This window comes from Erithacus rubecula (genome assembly GCF_903797595.1).
Source record: "Erithacus rubecula genome assembly, chromosome: 4".
Taxonomy (NCBI): Eukaryota; Metazoa; Chordata; class Aves; order Passeriformes; family Muscicapidae; genus Erithacus; species Erithacus rubecula.
The window spans coordinates 61,238,547-61,245,777 of record NC_136686.1 but is presented as its reverse complement, the minus strand read 5'-3'; the positions used below and the strand labels follow the sequence as shown (position 1 = coordinate 61,245,777).

Below are 7,231 nucleotides of genomic sequence, written 5' to 3'. Positions count from 1 at the left end.
GCGGACACACGGCTCAGGGTCCCTGTATGGGGCACACGGCTCAGGGTCCCCGTGCGGGTACACGGCTCAGGGTCCCCGTGCGGGTACACGGCTCAGGGTCCCCGTGCGGGCACACGGCTCAGGGTCCCCCTGTGGGCACACGGCTCAGGGTCCCCCTGTGGGCACACGGCTCAGGGTCCCTGTATGGGACACACGGCTCAGGGTCCCTGTATGGGACACACGGCTCAGGGTTCCCGTGCGGGCACACGGCTCAGGGTCTGCGTGCGGACACACGGCTCAGGGTCCCCGTGCGGGCACACGGCTGAGGGTCCCTGTAGGGGCACACCGGCGCTGACGGGCGCTGCCCGGGAGCCGCGGGAGCAGGGGGTGTGTGCGGGCGGCGGCTGACAGACACACAGCCGGACACACAGGCGCACTCTCAGGCGGCAGCCCATTTGCTGGAGGGGTGTGCATGTGCGTGCGAGGGAGTGGAAAGGGGTGGCGGGATGGAGGGCGGGCGGCCGAGGGAAAGTCTGACACTCGCGCAGAAGGAGCGAGACCCTCCGCTGCTGCTGCTGCTGCTGCCGCCGGGGAGGAGCCGCGCTCGCACAACGCCTCCGACACCCGGCCCGGCCCGGCCCCGCCGCGCTGCGCTCCGCCGCTCTCCGGCCCCGGCAGGTACCGCCGGCCCCGCGGCTCTGGGGCGCTTTCCGCGGGAAGGGAGGGGGCGATGTGGGAAGGAAGGAAGGTGTGTGGGGTCCCCGCTGCCTGTCCCGCACCCTCCGCTCTCCTCTGCCCCGCGCACCGCCGGCGCTGCCCGGCAGGAGCGGAGCGGAGCCGGCACCTGGCGGGCGCCGGGCCACCTGCCTCGCTGTCAGCGCGGAGATGGGGCTGCCTTAGAACGGGCCGGGCTCTGCCGGCGGAGGGCTCGGGGGTGCAGGGTGAGAAGAGTTAGTTTTGGGGAGAGGAGCTCATGTGCTCAGCCCGGCACCCCTGCTCCACAGGGCTGGCTCCGGGCTCTGGGAAGGCAGCAGGGCATGATCAGCCCATGTTCAGCAGAACTGTTGCTCGCTGGAGCGGTGGCGGAATCCCTTCCCTTCTGCACAGCGCTCCAGCATCGCCGTGAGCGCGGCTGGAGCGCAGCGCACCTGGCTGGGCGCTGCTCGCTGGAAGCGGATCATCTGCTCACAGGGACCGCCGCCACTCCGCTTCGCCAGGGAACCCCCGCGGTGGGAATGCTCCTTGTTTTGCAGCGAATATTGCAAAATTGAAAGTTGTTGCTTGTAGGAGGGAAACATTCCTGAGCGCGTGAGGTAATCGGTGACTGTGCTGCAGGAGCACAAAGCAGCCACCTATGTTTCCTCAAAAAGAGCTTCTCTTCGATTTGAATTGGGGCAGCTTGTCCAAGAATAATAGAGATAAATGGGACCAGAAGCTGAGAAAGCAGCAGTTCACAGTGTGTCTGTGTCTCTTGACAGAGGCCAGAAAGATGCAGGCAAGAACTTGAAGAATTATAGCAAGTCACTTTCTCTCTTTTACTTGCAAATCTGAGGGACAAGTAAAGAAACTGGATTTCACTGATTACCATTTGGAGGTCTTTAATGCTAATGGTACACTGCCTCTGTGCTGTTTTTCAAGTCCTCATTAGTATAATTGATGTGATTTTTTTACCTTTGCCTTTTACCTAGTTTATTTAGGTTATTATGGGTTTGATCCAGAAAAGTACATCATCCTGCATGCTCCTGCAAAGTGTAAGGGCAAGAGTCTTCTGTGAAAGTTGGGTGTCTAAATAGTTTTCTGAAGAGGAATTGGGGGCATTTTAATTCAGAATTGTAAACCTACTGTCAAACAGAGATATCCAAATTCTGCACGTGCCACACCTCTTTTTTTTAAAATTTCCAAGACAAGTCCTGCTCTGAGATGTCTCATAAATTGAAGCATTTTTGCCTTCATCAGGCTGAGCAGCTTGGCTTCACTTTTAGTTGAACTTTATTTTGGCTTAGACATCCAGACTGGCCTGAGATCCAGGAACTCAATTTGCTTTCCCTCTTCTGACTGGATCGATCCAGCAGGGATTCTCGGGGTGTGGGCAGCAGAACAGGCTCCCATTAGGTGCAGTGCTGAAGCACTGGGAGTTGTGCTCTAGACCAGGCAGAAGTGTTGTGGATCCAAGTCTCCTACAGTCAGTGTGTGGGCTCTGCCCATTGAGTGCTTCAGCCAGAAATGGAAATAGCAGCTTCACCAGTCTCTGCTGTGTCTGAAAATACAAGAATGACTTCTATTACAAGGACTGGTAGGTGCTTTCAGGACAATAATCCCAAGAAAAGAGAAGTGCCTTTCAGTAGTACTGAGTGAGGTGACTAATAGGAGAAAGATGTTACTTTGAGTTGTATTCCTGCCCTCAGTTTTGTCTTGATGAGTAGCTATGGTCAGATCCCCAGAAGACTGATACCTCATTTTGACCCCTCTCCCTTGTACAGGCCTCTGCCTGCTTCTTTCCCAACTGCAGCTTGTGCCATCGGCCAACCTTCCGAAACATTGTAATTGCTCTGCTCTTACTCTGCTTTTTGTTTTTGTTTTTGTTTTTGTTTTTGTTTTTGTTTTTGTTTTTTCTGGGTGGTGATGTTTTCACTGCATATACCACTGTGTTCATTACACAAATTGTGCTGCAGCCTGGACATCTACTGGGATTTTGCAATTGAATTAAATGAAACAAGGCCCTGAGGGGGGAAAAGTTTTAATTAAGCTAGAGTGTTAAATGGAAATAGATGTTGTTCATTGGGGGAGAACCCTTTAAAGTGTTTGAGGATCCTGCATCTTTATTACTCAGAGATTAAGTGATGATAATTAAGCAGCTAGCCATGTAAACAGCAAGCTATTGAAAAGCAAAGGCAAAGGATGAAATGCTTCCAACAGCACCTGTCCTTATTTTTATCCTAGCAGAAGAGATACATGTGCTAAGCCTCTCTTCCATGTCACAAAACAAGCAGAGGAGCGCATGTCCCTCACAGTTATGATCTGCACATTTCAACTGGCAGAAAGCCATGATCATTGGAGTCACCCTGTGAGCCTGCTGTTAGCTCAGGGTGGCCAAAATAATGATGTCTTTCTGTATTCCTTTTTAATCCCTGTTTTGCTTTTCCTCTCATTCTTTTTGCTGTTAAAGACCCAGCACCTCTAATCTCAGATGTCACTTCACTCTGTGCCACTGTAAGGTAGACACGCCGGTCACCTGTGGATCCAGAGAGGCTGATTCATCAGCTGGGAATCAGCTGAATCCCCAGCACATGCCAGGATTTCTTTGGCTAAAACCCCTGGTGCTGGAATTGGCCGCTGAGCCAGCTCTGAGCTCTCTGAGGTTTCCCCTGTGGGGAATCCTTCGGGGCTGGTTGGGCAGGCTTTCCCACCGCGCTCTTGGCAGGGCAGCCTGCGGGATTGCCGGAGCTCTGCTTGGCCCTTTGTCTTTTAACCCTGGGAAGAGCCAAAGGTGTGTGCTCAATGTCATTAAATCAGACAGATGCAGGGAACGTGCCATGTGTTTGTTTTTTTTAATTTCTGGATTTTCTCCAGCTGCAAACAAGCAACAGAGAAGCTCAGAGTGAAGCCATGTGCATGGGACCTGAAGCGTAGTGGCTGTATTCATGTGTAAACGGAAATTTTGCTCCATGGGTGTGCTATTTTAAACTTTTTTATAGAGCTGCACCTCTGTCGCACTTCTCTGCACATTTTCCCTCTGCCCCATACATTTCTGTCTGGGTTTTATATATTTTATAAACTTAGCAATGGCAGTGAGTCATTATTTAAATAATCCCTGTATAAATCTTTAGCCTTTTTATCTTCTCCTTTCTATCCTTGTGTATTCAGAAAGGCCCCTCTCTGGTATTGTTGGTTTTTTTCCACGTTCTAGAGACATGCTGCGAGAACATGCATGTGTTATCTGACAGTGGGTGATAGAAAAAAAGAAAAAATCAAAAAGAAAAAAACACACAGTTCTTCTATTCTGCTCTCCCCAGCTTAGATGGATCCAACGTCACATGGAGGGGATCCAGGATGAGTCAGGAAGCAGTGCTGTGATCCAAAATTCCACTTTGCATTACAGCTGGAAGGCAGCATTTAGCATCATGTGGATTTATTTTCTTTTAACGGGAATTGCAAAATAATTTATGGAAGTCACATAATCTAATGGGCAGAAGAGATAACAGTAAGCCAAGAAGAACCTGGATTCCCATCTGGATTGAATCATGGACTCAATTGACTATCAGTGTGATGGGTGTGGTAGTTTAAGCCTGGGACATTATATGAGCCTTAACTAAGTCATTGCACTTCCCCACAACGTAACTGGAAAATGTGATTAATGTTCAGAGCTCTGTGGGTACCTGAGAGTTTCCCTAATAGTTTCCCTGTTCAGACTCAGCATAGGACATTAGAGACATTTATTTTCAAGCTTAATTTTCAGGACAAATCCTAAATGGCTCAGAACATATGTGTCTAAAGACAAATTCATGCTTTAGAGCTTATATGTGCATGGAGACCTGTAACTCGTGAGGACTTTCTGCACTGCATGAATTTCACACTGGGTGTATTACTCAGCTTTCAGTAACACTTATCCTTTTTTGTACATCTTCGCATATTTTTCTTCCTGTGCTACTATAAACAGAGGGGTTGTGTGAGCTCTTTCTTTTAATGTGGTCAGTTTAAAAGCAAAATAAATAACCATAATTAAACTGTTTCCAATTTAGCTGGTCAGAGAACCAGGAGATTTGCAGGAAGCAGATGTCATGCAGCAGAAGAGAGGCTAAAACCTCTGTAACTTCTAAACATATTCCAATGACGTGCTAGGTTGTTGTTGCTTTCTTTTTTTTTTTTTTTTTTTTCCAATGGGATGGGCAGAAGAGAAGTTACCAGTTTTCCTGGAACATCCTCTTCCAAAATTCCTGAAGACACTGCAGCACCAAGTCTGATCTCATCTTGTGTCAGCATAACTCACGCCTAAATGCACTGGGAACAGAAAGCCTAGGATTAACTAAAATTATACAAAGCTAAGGCTGTCAGAAAATGAAAGACTTGGGCCTGTTCTCAGTCTATCTGTACTTAGTGACTTCAAGAGACTTAAGCACATGTTTAAAGATAGGCTGCTGTTTAAAATTCTCTCTTGAAAGAGTTACTTTCATAAAGTCTAAGGCTAGAGTGAGATTGAGCCTTTTAAAAGTTAAGTGCAGTCTTGAGGGCTGGTGTGGTCAAATAGTCCAGCTTAATCTTGGCTAGAATTGTAAGATTTTGAACAGCTAGATCTAATGGTATGTGCCTACCTAACTTGTTGTATTCCCCTGGAATTTATCAATGACACACTCCATATAATTGTGGTTACTTTTTGTCTGTCTAAAATCCTTTTCTGGTTTTGCAAGGAGGAGACTGCAAAGAGGGAGTATGTAAAAAATTCTTTCCTAACCAAATGCAAAAAGTTAATTTTTTCCCCTTCCACAATGAAGAATTAAAACAATGTCTGTTGCTCTCATGCTTAATGTCAGAATCTCTGCTAAAAAATAGTAAGAAGAAATATAAGGAATTTTTCATATGGAACTTATTCCCTGTAATTTTATAATGTATATGTGTGAGGTTTTATGAAGCCTTATACTAAAAGGCTTTAGCAATAAAGGAAAAATGCTCATAACATCCTTGGGTATCCAGAGAGCTCCACTTTGAGAGAGAGAAATAAAATAAAGGGCAATGACAAGTAGTAATAGGCTGTCACAAGTGCAGTTCCTTTTCTCCAAGATTTACAGTAAGAACCATCTCTAACTGTAAAGTTCTTTGCACTATCATAATCTGTAGCTTTGCAGAATGCAGCATTCTCATATCCATTCTCTTATCTTGTGAAAGAAAAGTTCCACCTGCATATAAATTACATCTAAATAAATCCTTTCTTTAATTTCATGTGTTTGTTTTTTAAGCAGGTGCTTGTAAAGCTTTATTAAGAATATAAATTATTCTTCCAAGCTGCTACTATGCTGTGTCCTACTAATTGAGTGATTGTATGTTTTATCTCTCTGAAGATCCATTTTTGTTCAATAGAAATCAGAGAAGATGAGGCAGCAAATTTGTCACTTGTGTTTATGTAGAAATTAGTTACTAACAGTGGGCCTTTTCTCATTTAGAGAAGCTTTTATTAATTTATTAGCTGTATTTCAGTAGCATTTGGAGAGGCCTGTCAAACATCATAGAATCATAAAATGGTTTGGGTTGGACGGGACCTTGAAGATCATCAAGTTCCAAGTCCCTTGCCATGGGACTCATTTGGGATCCTCAGCAATGAGCTCTCACAGCAGACAGGAGTAGGGTCAGTCTTGACTTCTGCCAGTACTTAAAATAAAACTAAATTGTAAAAGAAACCTTTAGCACATATTACCTTGGCTCAGTGCTGAGGACTGGAAGGGGAGTTTCCCAGGTGTGGGTCAGAGCAGTGGTGTTGCTGGTGTTCAGGAGCGTGGCTTTCTCAGCTGCCTCAGTTCCACATTTTTGCTCTACTGTCAGTCCCAGCAGGAAGAGACTGGCTTTGCAGTATCTTCCAGGGATAAGACCTCTTTTAATGGATGTGCCCAATTAACATTTTGGTGTAAATGTTGGTATTTCCTACTTGGTACTGAGCTACACCGTTGAATTAATCATAATGAGACCAATGCTGCCTGTTCCCAAAGGAGAGTGCTGACCCTGGAGCTGCTGGATGAAAGGTGTTGGGTGAGGTGGATCTTGTCCTTCCAATCTGGGAGAACTGGGCACTCTGGAGCCCAGCCCAGCTTTGCAGGTGAGGTACAGAGCAGTGGCTGTTCCTGAGCACCCCAGGCACTGAGCAGCCACAGCTCTGTGCTCTGTGTGTGCACCTGTGGCCCAGGTGCTGTGGGCAGCCTTTACACATGTGAAGCCTGGAAACAGCAAAGGACAGTGTTATCCTGGTCTTTAGGGCTGAACTTGAATGACTGAAGAGTCAACTAATATCTTAAATCTCTGTTATTAATCTGATTTTTTCCTAAAACTGTTTTCATAGGCAGGGATGCTTTACATAACTACAGCCTGAATCACTGTGGTCAGTTGATCTGATGTTTTGCACAATCTGTAATCTTGTCAGAAGTGAGGTTTTTTCAGACCTCGTGAAACCCAAGGTGTTTATTTTAAGACTCCATTTATTATTTTGCAAATTGAACTCAAAGCTTTAAAGACTTGAAGGAAAAGCTGACTTGATGTGATTTTTGGAATG

The 7,231-nt window shown here is 46.4% G+C and overlaps 1 protein-coding gene across 1 annotated transcript in view; it reads left to right on the top strand.

The window, feature by feature from the left end:
- Positions 1–269: 269 nt before the first annotated feature.
- Positions 270–7,231, top strand: part of SEMA3D (semaphorin 3D) — a 136,256-nt gene continuing 129,294 nt past the window's right edge. Inside the window, exon 1 of the mRNA XM_079303047.1 lies at positions 270–657. The gene's annotated coding sequence lies outside the window, so the exon portion shown is untranslated. The remainder of the gene's footprint in view (positions 658–7,231) is intronic.